General features: G+C 38.3%; 1 long non-coding RNA gene across 6 annotated transcripts in view; it reads left to right on the top strand.

Moving 5' to 3' along the window:
- Window positions 1–31: 31 nt before the first annotated feature.
- The window catches only part of LOC116448293, an 85,771-nt gene continuing 67,162 nt past the window's right edge, over window positions 32–18,640 (top strand). For all 6 annotated transcript variants that reach the window (XR_004241878.1, XR_004241877.1, XR_004241875.1 and 3 more), the window contains exon 1: window positions 32–157. This is a non-coding gene — a long non-coding RNA (uncharacterized LOC116448293). The remainder of the gene's footprint in view (window positions 158–18,640) is intronic.

Genomic DNA, 18,640 nt, shown 5'->3' with positions numbered 1-18,640 from the left:
ATGAGAACTGAAGATTTAAGGAGGTAAAAATCAAAAAAAGGGCTATGCAATGTGGTGTTTTTTTAGTGCTTACTGATCTGATATTCAGGATGGGAAGGAGATCAAAGGAATAAAGGCTAAAATATTATGATGGTCTGAATGACTAGTGCCATTCAAGGTATGGAAAAGCCTTTCTTAGATGTTTTATTTATTAAATAATTTGTGAATTTATCTGTGTGGTTATTCCAATGAGGTTTGCTTGCTGTATTTTCTGTCTATATGCACTGGAGCAAGAAGAGGCTGAGACGGTTACACTGAAGAGGGGTAAGTATTGCCTGCTTGTGCTGCCTGGGAAAAGGAGAACTGGCTCTCGTGTAATGTGTGAGGAGACAGTGAAAGCTAGAAAGAGTCCAAGTGAAAGGAGCCAGTGTCAGAATAATGCTTTAGGTATAGAAAGAACTGAGCAATTTTGCTTGATATATGTGGACTGCATCTCAGGAGCTTAAGTTCTCTGTGCAGAACTTGAATTTTAGACCATTAAATGAAAGCCAAAACTTTGATTTCAGATATGTATGACTGCATCAACTCAGGAATAAGCAACTGTAACAGCTGATCTATGTAAGTGCCTTGTGTGTGCACAAAGCCAACAGCAGACCTGTGGTGGTTCAATATCTGGTGTGATTTGATCCTTCATGCAAAAGTGATTGTGTTTCTAAGTTTACTGACATCAGTGATCTTTGACTGAAGTCTTTAAAGGGTAGGCATGCAGAAGTTAAATTGGGGGAATGAGGGGGTGGGAAGCACTGTGCTCTGGGATGTCCTGCCAAAAGCTCAGTTTTCCCTGATAAAGATGCCTCATCATATGCAGGCAGGCATTTAAATGTGTTACTGTTTCCATTGGGTGGTTATGTCTCTCTCTGCTGGGATTTCACCATCCTGCTCCACAGGGCATGCGCAGGTGTCTTGTGCAATCCTGGTGATTGACAGTGGCAGAAATATGTGCTTTAGCTAAAAGTAGCAGCTGATATTCATAGGTGCAAATGTCTGTGGCTTGTTGTCTGCACCTGAGCTGCTGTTAGGCATTGTTACAGCTGTGGAACAAGCATTAGGTAACCCTGTGCTAACAGGCAAAACAGAATCTGAGTGAAAAATCCCTCACATTGATTTGAGGCTGTTGTAGAAATGCAGAATTGCTTGTTTTACTTAAGGTGCACCAAAACAGGTAGTTAGAAACATGCTCTGGAAATGCATGGTATTTGTGTATATGGTCCTTACTTCAATTTAGTCCAAGCAAGGTGAGTGGAAATGTACCTGCCTTGCCACTGATGTAGTTTTTTGATTGAAACAGGTAAGCTGAGACAAATCCTTGTCAACCCTGACCACTAAGAGTTGTTAACTGACATTGTTTGGCCTTGATTTGAAGATTGCAAACAGCTTGGTAAATGTGTAATTCAATCACTAATAACTTCATAATAGGAAGGGAAGGAGTGAACAAGACTGTCAAACGTTTTGTGATGTGTAAGACAAGTTAGGGAAGGAAGCCCATGATTTTAACTGCCAGACTTCTCTAACCAGGGACTTCCTTGTCTTTTTTGGATTCCTGAAGACAAAGAGGCACAAAGTCACCCTTACAAGGAAGTGATCTCAAAGTCAAAGGGAAAAATACCAGAAATATTGGGGAAAATTTACTATGAGCAAACAAAAATGCAACTGTGCCGAGAGAATTTTTCTTGCCTCTAGGTTTCTGCAGTTGCACTTTTCTCTGAAGCCAGTATTTCCCAAGGTTTCTGTATAAACTGGTAAAAGCATGTATATATGTGGTTTCTGAGGGTTATTTCTGCTTGCAATAATTATTCCTAAAATTCCTGCAGGAATAAATTTAGCTGAGGGAAAACCTGTTTTCAAGTTTTTCCATATGTTTAGTGGCATTAATTTCTTTAATCTGGATTAGCAGACACAGTTTTGCTTCACCCAGAGCAAAGGTAGGAGCAGGGCAGGCCCCTATGGCTACTCTTGACTTTTTTTTTTGGTCTATCTATCCCTTCAGCACAGAAAGGGCCATATTCAGAATGAGGTCACAGCACGGTGATTTTGTTCTGAACATTAACTTTTGTTCTAGCAGCTGTGCTGGCTGGCACCCATGCAAGGAAATTTAGCATTTCCCACTGTATTGGTACAACAGTATGATTTTTATTTTGCTCTGAGTCTAATGGGCATGTTCCGGCTTGTAATCATGAGAGGGCCTGGCAGATGAGCTTTTGAGATGCTTGTGAACAACTCTGGTGAGAAGCTCCCTCCAGTTTTGTGTGTTTAAACTAGCTTGCAAGTCTTGAGCTTTTTCTCCTGATGACTCCAGGTGGGAAGGTTTGTTTACTTTCCAGTTTAAAGCACCTTGTATAGATTCACATGTTACCTTGATGGGAAGGAAGGGGAAAAACCTAAAGTTTAATAAACTGGTTGTTTTTTGCCAGTTCTCAGGTATGAGTGGAAAAAAGAGCAATTTAGTCACAGAATGTGACCCGTACAAATACAGGCAAGACATCTTAAATTAAAGCAGCAGTTTTAACCTTGTCTTGTTATAGCTTGCAAAACAATTGTCTGCCAAGAAGAGTATTCTGTGACCTAGTGACAATAAACTGATACAACAGTGTCACATAGTTCAGTTACTTTTTGCTCATTTAGTCAGTCTCTCTACCTTGTAGTAAGTCAGTCCCTCTGTCCTTCAGCAGCTGTCATGGTAAGAGTGCATCTTTTAATATCATGATATTTCTGTGCTAAAAGTTTAGTGTGAGATGCTTGAGAGAATTTTGTCTTGGAGCTATAAACCTTATCTCAGTAAATAGAATAAAGCTGGCTAATGATCACCAACTCTTTCAGGGGATAGGCTTGAAAAGGTAGTAATTTCTTTTGACAACGCAAAAAGCTTCATAGAGAAAATATCAGTAAAGATAAGCAGCCTTTTTCAGGCTATGTTTTCCTGTAAAGAGTACAGGTATGGTTTATGTAGCTCGCTTGATGGCTACATCTGGTTTTGAGAATTTGTATCTCCAGCCATACTCTCACACAGAACTTACGCTGGAAGTCAGTGGAAGGTTTGCATGTCTTAGGACTGTGTGATTTTAAATTTTATTTATATATATATATATATTTGTTTTTTAATTGAAGACATCTCAGAGATTAACTCATTAGAACCATCAGAGGGAAATGGAAATAACTTGTTTGATTATGTGGCTCTTCTGAAATGGAGGGTTGCCAGCTGGAGGCAGCCATATGTATGTACAAGACTGCAGCTGGGAGGGCAATCAAAATTCCTTAAAAGCAACTGGATGGTGCTTGCATTTATTGCAAATTGTGTAAGGTAGAGCTCAGGAGCAGGAAAATATGCTGTGGAATGGCAAAAAAGGATCCTGTTTGCAAACGTCTTCGTTTAAAGTAAGTAGTAGTACAAAGTGAGAATTATATTGGAATCTCATGGGACAGCTTGGGATCCCCATGTGCATGTTAAGCACAGTTAGATAGAAAAAGCCATACAGGACCACAGTGTCTCAATTTGTACCCAAAAGACTGAGGTATAATGTTAGTTATCCAGTGAAAGTTGGGGCTTTCTCTAGCTCTGTGTATTTGGACTTCTAATGACATTTGGATTGACACACAGAAGGAGGAGAGGTCTTTTAGCCCAAAAAGCTTTTATTTCTCAGTCTCACCAAATTGCTTTAGCTCTGGACTTCTCCGTGCTTGCTTTCCTCTTTTATCACTTGCTCTGTCAGAGTATCTTTTTATATAAGTTTCAGCTATGCCATTCATTCCAGTGACCTTATTTGGAGTTATTCCAAAGGATGCACCTGTTTCTAAATGAAATAGTTCTGCTTCATTTCTTTCCTCGTGCTCGTATCTGTTACCTTATGAACTCGGCAGTACTACACACAGGTTATCAAAAGCTGTTCTATTAATTTATGCATTAACCAGCACGATATGTTTACACTGTGCATGTTTAATGGCACATTTTTACAAACTTTACACAGTATAAGGACAGCAGCTTAGTAGAGTATATTGTTATGAGGTGAAAACCAGAACTAATCAGGGTTTGAAACTGTGCAAAATGAGACATTTAGATAGACCAGCTTTGGGAGTTTACAGACTATGAAATGTACCCTGTGCGGAGTGTTTCCCCCTGTCTCTATGTGGGAAAACACCTTGAGCTCAGTGGGAGCTTTACCAGCGTGAGAACTGTAGGGCTGAAGCTCAGTTGCAGCCCTATAGAATTTTACCTGTGCCAAATGATGTATTTTGGAATGATTTGAACCTCTTTATAACTGTTGATATTTGAAGAATGTTTTGGTGTTGGAGCAAGCACCTCTACCAACATCAAAATAAAGGGGTGCTGAAAGCAGATGATGACTCTTACATGATTGAATATTACAAACCTCTGAGAAATATTATTAAACTGTTCTTGATAGCAGATTCATGAGGAGGTTCATACAAGAATGATGCATTTATTTGCAAGCTGCATCAGGAAATAGAAATGTATGTCTGCCTTTGGTGTCCTCCTTGTTGGTTTCGGTTGCACAGAACTGGCATCCAAACCAATCCCTCCCAGTTCTGGTAGCTGTTAGTATTTAAGGTGGATATTAGTATTTTCTCTGAGGTTTTTGTTATCCTAGGACACACAGGTAAAAGCAAGGGCTATATTGCTGTAGATTTTGGATAGTCTAGGTACAAAGTGATTAAGTAATTTACCAAGACCATGTGAGATGGGAAGCTGTCAGTTCTTTTGATTATAGTCCTGTGTTTTCATCTTCATGACAAAGGACACACTGCTTTGTAGCTGAGCTCTTTCTTTGCCTTTTAAATAAGATTCTTGCAAGACAGCATAATTTTTGTCACAAGCATTGGTTTTTGTCACAGCTTGTCTACCTGGTACCAGGAACACATGATTCAAACCTCCTAGTTTTGGCCATACACTGGCTTGCTTCCTGGCTGTTCCTGTATCCCTGTAAAATATATGCCCCCATAATATTCAAGTTGAAAGACTTTGAGAGTAAAGGTAAGGAATTAAATGCTTATTTATATAAAAGTGTGTTGGATACACTCTACACGGAGGACTTTGGTGGGTTTTGCATTAGAGTAGTGTGGATCCTCAATGTCTCTTATATATTGGCAAATATAAATTTGTTGGTAGGCTCTGGTCAGGTGTCTCTGGTCCAGGGCTGCTCGTGGCTCTGTCCTTGAGTTGCCAGCTATGGTAACTGTCTTCCAGTGCAGTGTTCCTTAGCATGTAGTGTGGGAAGCAGGCATCAAACTTCGTGCAGTTCTGCTTTAGTACTCTTTTCTTTCCTTATTCTAGTAAAATTGAGTTTTTCATTCAGGTAACTGCAGCTGGGCCAAGGTTTTGGGGACTGAGCATTTGGGATTTTCTCATATTCAAAAGAGGTCTTAGTTTCTTTGACATTGCATGGAACTAGCATTCTGAGACCCTTGTGTTATCCAAACCCATTGGAAAGAAGTCTTCCTGGTGACACAGGAGAACTAGAAAGACAAATTTTACTGATAATAATCCAGAGTTTCCACAGTGGTCCAGATATTTGGGATGTGATAGAAATGCCTTTTAAGCTCACTTGTTTTTTGGCAAATACTGTTTCACTACATCCACCCAAAAGTCTCTCATTCAGTCAGGCTAGCTACTCTTTCATGACCCTTACTTCAAAAAAAAAAAAAGGTGGTATCTCTTATTATGGAAGACTTACTTTTAATAATGTTTTAAATATTTTATTCTTTGGGGAGTAGCCTGGACATGTGGTGTATAATGAAATGAGCCAAATGGCTCTTCACAACAGCTGTGGTAAATGTAGCAGTGATTTTGCTGCTTTGAAAACAGGAAAAAACCTTGTGTTGCATCATTCTGGCTGGGAAGTGCTCAAAGTTATTGTGACAGGACTGTATTTTGAGCAATTGTTGGTGATTTGTTTTTTAGCACACAAAGAAAGTAATAAATCTGTCACCCTGAAAAATCAGGCTGTGACCTAAAGGAAGGAGAAAATTGTGGCTTTAGGTAAAAAAGAGTGACCTGTCTATGAGGGTCATTTATCATTATAACAAAATTGCTGGTGCTCTCTTAGCTGACCAGGAAGAAAGGCTGTGGTAAGCAGAATTGAGGGATGCAAGCATCCGAATATTTTTAACTGATCAATATTTTCAGGATTTACAAGCAGCCAAAAACCTGTCAGCATGCAGAGTAAGTTCACTGTGTGTCTGTTCTAAGAAAGAAAACAAGGGAGAAAGAATTTTTTTTGGCCATTAAAAATTAAATACATTTTAGATTTAGCACCAATAGTTCAATTCACAACTGTATCTTAGCAGAGAAGCCCTTAGCAGCCTGTACGTCTTGTACAGTGATACAGAAAATATGTATGAAACTTTACTCCCAAGAAGGTTGAAAGCAATAAAAAATGTAAATTTAGGGTGGGGTTAGCAGCACTAAGTGTCTCAGAACTCACTTGGGATATGTGGTTTCGTTGTTTGAGTGTTAACAGGACCAAAGTGGTTTTGGTTAAAGAAAGAAACAATCCCCAGTCTTTCATTCTTGGCTCACCCTCATTTATTCTGCATTATCCTATATGTAAATAGATTTGCATGTATCATTATTATTAAAAAAAAAAGGCAAGCTTAGTGCCACAACTGAGGTTGGTAGAGACTGGATCCATTGCAAAGGATATGTTCAATGAGTTCAAGTGAAATTGCATGGAATAACAGCTGAACATGTTTTGAAATACAAGATTGACAAGAAGAATTCTTTTTGTGATTTTTCTTCGGTATCAAACCTATCTCAAAATTTAAAATACTTCTGGTTAACTTTGGAAAATATTTTCCTACTGTTCCATCTTTCCTAGTTGTGAATTTTCACTTTAATCTGTTTTTATAGAGTTCACAAAGGCATAATGAGAGTGCAGGGAGAAAAACCCAATGCAATTTCTTGTACAGTAATTTTCCTGCCAATTGCTAATTTCCACTGATTGCCTTAGTGCAGGAGTGTCTTATCAGACCAGAACATCCAATGCTAAAAACCAATTCTAACATGTTTAGAAAAGCATTCATGATTCAGGCTATCACCTATCGTTTGGCATTACCAGTACTATACTGTATTAGGAATGCTTAACAAACCTATTTTAATACAATTTATGAGGACATTTTAGTGTATCAAGGCTGGTGAAGTACACTTTACACGCATTATGAAGGCATTAAGATAAAAATCACGTAGAAGGTAAAATAGGAATTTAAAATATGAACTTTTTTTAAATGCACATTGGTAATACTGCTTTTACTGTGACTTTGCTAAGGAAATTACTTTAGCATAATTATTTTTTAAATACAAATTCCACTGATTGATTCAGAGTTGACTACATGGCAGTGCCAAACTCTGGTGTAATTCTGCACCAAAGTGCCTTGTCAGGTCTTACCACTGTGGAGGACCAGTCTGGACTATAAGCACTTAACTGAAGTTTTCATGCTCTACAAAGATTAGGCTCTTTTTTTCAACTTCCACCTCACGAAGTGAGCAAAATTACCCTGGAAGAAAGGTTTCCTAAACTTGTAGTGAGGTAGCAACATTTTTATCTCAGTTTTTACCAAGAACGTTGGAAGTGATTTTTATGCTGATGATATGATTTTTTTCCCCCCCCACTTATAATTTTAAAAGAAACTGAAAAATCTCTGTTGCCAGCGTATTTCAAATATATTTTATTCAAATTTGGCTTGAAAATTTAGTACAATATTTTGTGAATGTGTGCTCAGACATGCTTTTTATTGTTATTTATATATATACACACATGTATATATGTTATTGACTGAGGTAAAATATCCAGAAAAGCCTTTGCCTATTATTTTTGTTTACTATATTATATATTCTGGTTTGGTGTTTTTGCTTCCATTAAGCCTATATTTACAAGGTCATGTAGTGATAGGACAAGAGTGAATGAGAGCATGCACAACTTTGATGTACAATCCAGGTTCAGAACTATTTGGACCTTAAATTATTATGAAGTGTGTGGATAATCCTTTCTTTCCATTATATAGAGGTTGACATTATTAGCTATCTGTGAAACTTCCAGTCAGAGACTTTTACTTAAGCAGATAAAATGAGGATGCATCAAACATTCTGATTTCCTAATGTCCTGTTAGTACAGAAACCATCTAATGATGTCTGTAACACCCCTGTTATTTTGCTCCTCTTTATTAATCAAATTCTAAATTGTGATGCATTTTCCTTGCATCTTTTTTTTTGTCCCTGATAGGAGTCACAGCTGTTGCTAGTGAGTTCCTTTTTATCCTATTACTTTTGAAGAACTTCCTGGTTCAAATGTGAAGTGTTATTAGGACAAAGGTGGCAGGTTTTGTCTAGCCAAATTTTCTTGCTATTTTTAGGAACAAATGTGCTTGTACTGGGTACAATATATTGGCACTTAGATGAGGCTGGGGCAAGCAGCTAATCAATCATATCTGGATAGTAGACATCAGTGATATTGCTTTGCAAGGTTTACCTTCTTTGATTTATACTGGGAGATTGTTTTTTATGGGACTTTTAGAATATTTGTCACTGAATAATGTTTTCACAACCAAGCCACAAACACAAAGCCAATATTTCTTTTAAAGCTGTTGATCACGAGTTTGATTAAATTTGTTCATATTTTGAGAGCATTCAGACTGAATGCCATCAAGTGCGATGAACAGAAGATGCTTCTAAAGCAATAGTGGTGCTTGGCCCGAATTGCTATTGACCATCACCTTGTAGAGTCATTTACAACATCAGGATGTGAAAATACAACTAAGTCAAAATGACAGCACTTAACAGGCAGCCTGTGCTCCCCTTTTGTTGCTCTAAAGCTCTGCAGTAACAAGCACAATGGAGTCCTGAGCCATTGTCCATTATGCGTCAAGAAATATTCAGCTAAAACTCTGACCTGTTTCATTGATTCTGAAGGGTTTAAAAACTTTACTGTAACTCAATACAAAGAAATAGCAGCTATTACTATGTTTATGAGCACCTTTTATTTCATCTTGTTTTGGGTCCTGCCCAGTACAGGAAAGAATGGATTGAACTGGGGTGAGTTCAGTGGAGGCCACCAAGCTCCCCATGGGCAGAAGCAGTGGCCCTGTGAAGAAAGGCTTAACATCCAGGACTTGCTCAGCCTGGAGAGAAGGGAGGATGGGAGCAGGGAGAAACCCAACAGCAGAAGGTGGACCCAGGTTTTCACTGAAGTACATGGCAAGAAAACAAAAGACTGGTCATAAACTGAATCTGAAGGTTTGGTATGGGGAAAAAGAAGTCACTATGAGCATAATGAAGCAGTGGAACAAGTGCAATCAGTCATGGAGGTTTTCTGGAACTGGAAAAGCCCTGAGAAACCTGCTCTGGATTCAGTGCTGAAGCTGCTTTGAGTTGGAGGCTGGACAGAGATGCTCTGAGATTCCTTCTAGTTGGAATGATTTAGTGTTTTTATTTTTTCCTCACAGGATTAAGTGTTGAGACTTTTGGAGTGGTCCAGGGGATCTGGATCCTCCAGAGGACTTTTCAGATGTATGTAAAAGGGTTTGAAGCCTAACTGGGCTGTCTTTCCAGAGGTGAATGGGTATGCACCCTTGGGAATCTGTTCTTATCTCTATCTTCCTTTATCTGAAAGGTTTTAGTGACTTTTTCTGAATTTATTGAAATATACACAGAGCAAGTACTCCACCATGTGATGGCAGTGTAGAACATTAAGTCAGCAGTGAGGCAATTGCAGTGAAAGCTATCAAAATCTGCTGGTTAGGTGATTAGGGAAAAATGTATTTGGGAACTAGGGAGATGTGGTCAAGTTCTCTAAATACACTCAGACTGGCTACACTGATAAGATAAAACTAAGACATTACAAGTGAAGCAGTGGAGACTTAGGCTGAATCTTACAGTCAAAATTAAATACTGTTTTAACTGTATCCTTGAGGGAAATTACAATGTAAAAGAATGAGAACTGCATGTTCCTCAATGCTATGCAGAGGAGGCATCACAATGAACCAATCTTATCTCCCTGTTTGTAAACTAGTGTTTTGTCTTTAATCTACCAGCAGACAAACTATTCTGATGCCCTCCTCTTGTTCCCTATGGTTGCTCTGATCCTCATGTACTCAGCTTGATACAGCTCCAAAGCATCCTTCTTAACCGAGACATTCTTATTAGAAGCCAACATATTTCTGATATCTTGTTAAGAAAGACTGATAATATCCAGCAAAATAGGTTGCAGTTTTACAATGCCTGGCTCTGGTCAAACACATTTGCAGCAGAGTATGGCTAACCAGGGTAGAAGAGAGGAAGAGCATCCTCATTCCCCAAAGACGAGTCTATCAGAAATGCCACATGCTTCCTCTTCAAAACATTTGCCTTCTAACACATGAACTAGCATTTCCTCCTGCTGTCTCAGCCTGTGTATCCCTGGGCTTAGGACTCCAAAGTACAAGAGCTATATTGGGATAGGGCTTTCTAAATAAGGTAGTCCTATGTTGTGAAAATTCTTGTTCTAATTTTCCATCTTCCCCTCATTTTTTTGTTATGCTACATGGTTGGAAGGTTAGGCAGAAAGTAACTAGAGGTGTCTTATTTTTGGGCTATGTAAATAAATGTAATAATTATTCCAAAATAAAGGACAGCAAGGAGCAATGCTGGCAGTACTACCTCTATTATTTGAATTTCAATAGTTCTGCACTTGGATGTGACACAAATACAACGATCACCAAAAGGATGTGGAGAGATTTGCTGTGTGGGTCATTGGTATGATGGGGATGTGCCTATTCAGAATGGCAGCAAAATTTTAACCAGAATAGTATGGCAAACCTCAGGTATCTAGCTAAAGGGATAAGTCTTTCAAGAACAGATGTGTTTCCAACCTTGCTTCCTAGCACATGTTATTCTTGCTGAAGGCTTGGATTTCACCATTCAGATCACTTGTTCCTTCTTGCATCTCTTTAGCTGTGACTGCTGCTAATTAATGCGGTTTATTTTCCTTCAATGGAAGTCTGTAGTTTATGGATTACTTTTGCTGTCACAGCTTGTAGCATCTCTGGTTTGAGAGGACACAAGCAGAAGTGGCTTGGTGATAATCTAGTGTTTTTCAGCTGCACATTGATTTTGGACCATGTTGCGGAGCGTATACAGGTGACTGTGGTGGGCTGGGGCAAAGCAAATGAACAGAAAATGTATCTCAACACATGAGCACCCACTGAGCCCAAGCAGGGCTCACTATTTCAAAAACAGTATTAACAGGAATTTCTTGTGACAATACACTTTTGAAAATACACTTTTTATGTAGTTGTTACCGTGAACTCTGAGTCAGGTATTTTTGTGTCACCCTGCCTTTATGGCTTGGTTAGTACTATAGTGAGCCATATAATGTCAATGACCTGGCAAATTATTAGTGAAATACACTTTATATGGTCCACTATCAAGTGTGTGATTTTTGTGTTTAAATAATCTCCCTCTTTATTGAGGTGTGTGTGCAAATAGCATCCCTATAACATTTTTAAGGGTTTTGTTTTAACAGAGGTTTATGAGCAGTCAGGTCTCAACTTAGACAGAAGTAGCTATTCAGAAGTTGTGACAGGTGTGCAATATAGCGTATGTTTGCAATTGAAGCTGTAATTGTTCTTAAGCCATCCTAGAGCTTTATAAACAAAAAGACAGGTTTCCATCACAGATAGTTTGCTGTACTGCTATTCTACTTCGCAGAAAACACTTTTCAGTAGATCAGAACCAGCTTTTTCATGCTAACTCATCTTAAAGAACTATTAACTAAATTACCTACATAAAATAATTTACAGCTTAACACCATTCCCTATACTAAGGAGCAAGTATTCCTCAGAGGAAAGGATATTAAACCTTACTACAAAACTTCCAATGTCATTGTTGCTGGTGCCATGACACTGGTATAAATGTGATGGCATTGAGTTTATCTCGAAAAAGCATTGCAGTGGGGTACAAATGCTGCTGAATGTTCTGGTTGTTGTTTGTTTGTTTTTTTTTTTTTGGTTTGTTTTTTTTTTGGTTTGTTTTTTTTTTGGTTTGTTTTTTTTTGCTTGTTTTTTTTTTTTTTTTTTTTTTTTTTTTTTTTTTTTTGTTTGTGGCACTTACATGCTAAATATCTCATTATTGGAGTGACATGATGTTGAGCATCTTTAGGAGCCATAGTCTGTTGCACAAAACTTTGGATTCATAGAACTGTTGACTGGGTTTTTATGCACTGTAGAGTTACAACCTATGTAAATGCACAAAGCAGAAGCCTGGATTTGTACCAGTAAAAAGTTAAGAATGAGCTCTAAACAGGCATGTAAAAATGAACTAGGCATTGCTTCTGTCTGTGAGAACTCTCTGACTGTTGTAGAGGAAAGCAGTGATACAGACAGTAATAAATGTAGTATGAGAGCGGTGTTAATTTAAGGCATTTGCTATAATGATTTTTTTTTTAAGGAAATACTTTCAACTCTTCTAGCATCTGTAAAGACCACATTGCACTTGAATGCTTGCTTGCTACTCTGGGTGCGACTAAAAGAGAAACTTTATCAATAAAAACCTGTCGCCCTGCAACTTTCAGCCTTAGGAAATTAAAAAATTTTCATATCAAATAATATAAATATATCGGGTAAGCTTTAAGGTAGGCTTAAGACTCATTAATGAATAGATGAAGATTTTAATTTGTAAACTACATTGTTGGGAATTACCATTTATTCAAAATGTGGAGGAAATATCAGTTATGGCTGAACTAAGTAAGAAAAATAACTTTGCTTCATTGTTGTTTATGCTAAGCTGAGTATAACAGGAGCAGTTATCATACTGAGTCCCCGCGTTACTGTCATGTCACTTTCTCTGGTGTAATAGGGTGTGAAGTGCTCCAATGATTTGTCTAGGATGGTAAAGTGACCCTATGGCACAGGCAAAAACCCCCTCAAGTACTGGTCCCTGATCCTGTGACCTATTCCCAGAAACATTTCTGCTGTAGTCTCAATAAGGAAATAAAATGCCTTTATGAAACATGGAAGATGTACAGTCTTTTGACAACATATGTAAAGACGAAAAAAACTGTCATTGCCAGGCAGTGTCTCTCCTATATCCATTTTTAGCCTCAGTTCCAAGTTCATTTTGGCACAAGTCTGTTAGCTGATGCTGATAGCAGTTAGCTCACTTTGGATATTTGTGGAAAAGTTTTTAGACAGGGACAGCCTTCTATCCAGACTGGACAATCCAGAGCAATTTATGGAGAGGGAATGGTGACTGACACAAAAGTGATGCGATCCCCCAGCACACAATCTGTGGTGCAAACTTCTGGACCAAACTGAACATAATAATATGGGATTGACTAACCCTGGTGTGGTGTCTGAGCTCTGTCACAGATCTGGAGCCAGCCTTTAAGATAACATTTAAGATAGATCTCTAGCACTTAAGATAACAGACCATATCGAGGTAATGAAGTCTTTAGTGTTGGCTTACAAAGATAACTGTAACAAACTGCCACATAAGAAGAGTGTGAAATTAAATTAATCTGTGTAAATATACTTATTCATATGTATTTGTGTGTATTAATGCACAGAATATTTGAAACAGCTTGTTGGGGGTTGGTGGTGGTTGTTTTTGTTTGTGGGATTTTTTTGGCAATATGAGGATTAGAGAATTTGGCAAGGGAGAGAAAAGACACTCTAGAGGAACTGCTAGGAAAAAGAAGTCAGAGTATCCTAGGCAGTCTGCTTGTCATGGAGCATTGTCCTGCTTGGCTTTTCCATGCATACTCCTTCCTTGTTGAATACCAACTTGAAAAAGACAGATCTGAGAGTACACATATGTGTGAGGTTAGATGCCAGCTGCATACCAGACACTTAAGACATAAAAGAAAACTCCTGACTCAGACAATGCTTTTAAAGCTGCTGAGATAAGAAACTGAAATTCCTAAAGTGCAGGATGTCCTGCTGCAGGAGGGGCATTGAGAAGGAAGTGGAAGGAAGCTGGACAATCCCAAAGAGAACCATTCATGCAAACTTATTTTCAAGACCAAATCCAAAACCCAGCCATGCAAGTAAACTTATATAAGAGAAATGATGGCAGCAAACAAACTCTGTCACCTGTTGTCTTAAAGGGATGTGGCCAGTGTTGGCAGTTTTAATGAAGGAGCTGAACTTGTTCTTAGATGTTCGATAAGTTACAATAAAATGAAGGTATGTGATTTAGCTCCCCAAACTGATAGAAAAACAGTAGATCTCTTCCCATACATTTTAATAAGGCTTACTATAGTTGGTAAATATGCAATAACTTTAGCTATACAAAAAACAGTCTATATAAAGAAGCTTAGGATCTGTTCCTAATTCCTCTTTAACCCATTCAGTAAGTTTTTGAAAGTTTTTGCTTTAGGTAAAGTCTTAGCATTCAGGAATTTTTTTTACTTATTATTAAGTTGTTTACTTGTTTCACTTTTCCTAATTGTCTTATAGCCGTGGAACTTCTCAAAAAGAATTTTATTAACAAAATTTTGTGCTAAATACAGACACTAAATCCAAATGCCTAACAGTAATTGCAGAAATCCTGCAGCTTCTTGCTCTTGGTAGTTATTTTTTCAGAGAAAAGAGGTTTGGAATTGATTAAAGGATCCATCCAATAAAATTGAATGACTTCATTTAGTTGGGTAGAGATTTTTGCAAGAAATAGGAAAGAACACACACCTGACAACAGAAAACAGTATCAGAAAACTGCAGTTTGATGTGGAACACAGAACCAATTTGTTTTCATTCATTAAGATACATACAAAAATGTGAGAGAATATTTTTTAGGGGTTTTTTTCATTTTGATTAATATTCATACACTTTAAGTGTTCTCCCCTGTTACATTTTTAATTATGTTGGAGAAATGTGCAATGTCGATTTTTCCTTCTCAGATGAAGTGCAATATTATGGAAATATATTAAACTAAAGAAAAAAATAATCCTGGAACGTTCCCACTGGCATCCACCAATGTGGTTCTCAAATATCAAATGGATGTACATGACAATTAGCTCAGGCTTTGCCCTAGACAAGCACGGAACAGGATGCCAAAGTTCCTATCCTATGATGCAATAAATTCTTTTTTATTAGCAGAGCTTCAGTTTTCAGTTAAAAACAACCTAAACTTGCACTATGTACTTTATTCTCTACGATGTGATTCGGTGCTCCTTCATGGAGCAACTGATACAACTCTTCACAGCAATTCCTTGCAAGAGAACTCTTAGCAAAAACTGACTGGAAATTCAAATACTTTGAGTGCAGTTAAGATTGATTTCTACTTGCAAGAAAATATTTCAAACTATCTTATTGCTGGTTACATTTTTTCCTATGTATTCTATACGCACTGAAAAGTAATATAATCTGTGGAACATCAATCATTCAATAGACCCTGCTTCTTCAGAGAATGCTACTTCTCTTAGATTTTTCCATGCAACTGCACTTAAGGCAGATAATAGTGTTTAATGCATTTGCTCATTAAGCCAAAAGTAGCAATAATTTTGCAGCTGTAGTCCCTCAACCTATGGAATATTCTACCATGTTTTGAAAAGTGTAATGCACATCTGTGGCATACAAAGGCATATTCTTGAAGTAGATAAATGTTTTGGAGGATTAGGACGCTTGCCCTAATGAGGTTAAATGTCAAATCATTGCCCATTAGGGGCAAAATGAAGTATGGGTGCTCTTACAAAATTGAACTGTCTGTGTCAGAAATTATTAGGGTTTAATTAGACCTGACACAAGAGAGACAAGATTTGATGGCATAACTTGGATTCTGCTAAGGCTCTGTTTTGTTGGTACTGTAAAAGAGTTTGTTAATGATCACAAAATTTCCAAGTCATTCCCATTTTGGAAACATATGTATTTAGTGTGTTTATACTACAAAAAGCAGTTACACATGGTTTCCCTGATTTGCCTTGAGGTTACTGAAGATGAGAATTCAGCCTTAAACTCTGATGGCTCTTCAAAATGTGCTTACATACTGTTTACATGAGCATGCTATATCTCATTTTAGTATGATTCTTGGAGAATGTTTTCTCAGTTCAACTTCACTAAAACCCATGGCTTTTCATCCCTTAAATACCATCTCTTTATTCAGAAATGTGTCCTAATTGGGTTGTCCTGGCATCAGTTTGGGGGTAATACTTACTTAACAAAGAAGTCTAGCTTTAGCTTTTTTATACTTTTTCCTGTGGCTACTTTAGTCATGTGATATGGTTTCTAATAGGAAATATTACCTGTATCAATGTCTTTGTAGTGACTGATAATGCAAAATACCTAAGTTTGTGCTGAACATTAAAAGTCACAAGAAGTCCTAAGTACAGGGAGCCCATGTTTTAAATTCAAAACAATTAAAGTCAATCAAACACTGTGCCAGTGTAATGCCTTGGCACTATTGTTTTGGCACGACTCCAGCTTCAGCATGTTTTCTTGCCCTGTGGTCTTTATTTGGATGAAAGACTAATTTTGTCTGACAGCTCATAGGGGCAGGGTTTTCCAGTCCTCCATGAAAGAGCTGAATGCCTCCACTGATGAGTAAAAATGCAAAGGTGTTGGTAGCGTGGAACTACCTGACAGTGGTACATGCTGAAAAACCTTGTCTGCATATTCTGTCTATCCCATGTGAGCTCTGAAGGAGAAAAAGCCATTTTCTTTACAAGACAGACTGGTTATTTTTCCTGTAGGGCCAGTAAATCACCACAGGACTGATGGCTTTCTTTACTTCTGTTTCAGATCAGCTTCCTTTTTACCTCTCATCAGGCCAGTGTCAGGGGAGACTGCACATCACAGACTGATGTGTGTCATTGCTTGGTCAGGTCTCTGTTCTACCTCCTGCAGATTTCAGATGCCAAGCACAACAGCATGCTTTCCTTCACTATTGCTGGGGGGTTGTGACCTCCCTCTCTTCATGAGAATGAGCAGCTGATACAGGAGTTGTTGGCTATTGGATCAGTATTCAGTCTGGACCAGTCCTCTCTCACAGGCTGCAGTCAACACCTGCTGCTCCCCAAAGGAGTGCAGGAAACTCTACCTTGGCTAGGTACTGGTTTCTTCCCCTTAAGGTAAAGATTTTTCCTGAGGGCCACAGGAGATTTGCATATGCTGCTGGCCAAGAGGGTGACTCCTACCATCAATCACATAAGAATATCTGTACTCTGGTGTGCTAGAGATGAAAAATATATACTGACATTACAGCACTAGTGTGCAGCAGGAGAAGCTAGGAATTATTTTACTGCCCAAGGGCAGCTGAGCATTGCAAAGAGTCATTACTGAGCCATACCAATATTTTCTCAACTGAATAAGAACCCTGGGAGCATCATCAGGATTATAATGATTTTCTAAAGTTATACAATACTTTTTTTGGGGGAGAGGAGAGGGGAAAGCACATGGAGAAACAGAACTCAGGCTTGCTGGGTGTAGGTGTTTCTTGCAGGCCTGCCAGCTGGTTTCTGCAAGTGCTCTCATGTAACACTGCTGGACAAAACCACTTTTACATGGACAAGTCCCAGTTATTTTAAACCTCAAAGTATTGCCAGCTCTTTTCTGCATGTCTTTGGATAAGTTAATAAATGTATCTATTACTCTGGTTTATTCAGTTCAAGAGTTTTGCTCTAATTTTGTTCTTCGCTAGCTCAGCTTCACGCCCATGTGCCTGAACTTGGCAGCCAAGCTGTGCAGTGTTGGAGGCATTTTATAAATTGACCAATAAGGCAGAAGCAATAATAAAAATGATTGAAAGAATGAGAATGGGAGAGCTTTTTTCCTGGAAACAACGAGCTCAAATGTGAGATTAGTACAGAAACATGTACTTTTGTACTTTTCTCTGCTGGAAGCTACATGTTTGGGGATCAGCTTGCACACATGCAGGCTGTACAGCTGTGGGGAGCCTTACTGCAGCCTTGGTTGAATTTACTTGGGAGGCACAGGGCATTTCAGAGCATGGTAGGAGATGAAAAGTTGTCCTGCCTCTGTAAGCACCGTATAACTTCTGCTGTTTAATCTGTACCGGTGAAACCCTTTGTAAGGTAAAACAACTCAAGTTACAGACCTGAGGGGAATTCAATCAACTAATGAAATCTTGTAAGTACTTCCTTTTAAGCAGCTATTTTTTTTTTCCTGAAATAAACCACTGAACCCATTTTACATCACTTTGTTTTCTGAGGCGTTTGTATTGGAGAGAGAATTTTAAAAGGAAAATCAACGTGAGCTTTGGCTCTAAATTTAATGAATACTTGCTTTCATTCCAACCTCTTGTAATTGCTATTACCTGATAATTTTGTTTTATATTTGTACTTGCTGATGTGTTCAAAAGTAGATGCTTATGCTGCCACCTGCATACAATAATCAGCTTGTGCAACCTCAGGGATGAGCTCTGCTGGTGGCATAAGCAGCAGTACTTCAACCAGGACATGTGCTGACACATAATCTCCTATACCTTGATAGAAGTATATCTAAGGCATCATAGGCACTGAGAGACACATAAAGCATGGGCCAAAATTTGATTGGAAATCACCCCTGCTTGGGAGAACTCATGAATTAGAAAGTTAGGCCAAGAGTGAGGTGGGAAATAGAGTCAAACGCTTTGAATTTCTGATGCAGCAGAAGAGCAACACAGGCTGCC

Source organism: Corvus moneduloides, chromosome 9 (assembly GCF_009650955.1).
Source record: "Corvus moneduloides isolate bCorMon1 chromosome 9, bCorMon1.pri, whole genome shotgun sequence".
In the NCBI taxonomy this organism is placed as follows: domain Eukaryota; kingdom Metazoa; phylum Chordata; class Aves; order Passeriformes; family Corvidae; genus Corvus; species Corvus moneduloides.
Note: the sequence above shows the minus strand (reverse complement) of the source record. Positions and strands in the feature narration are given on the sequence as shown.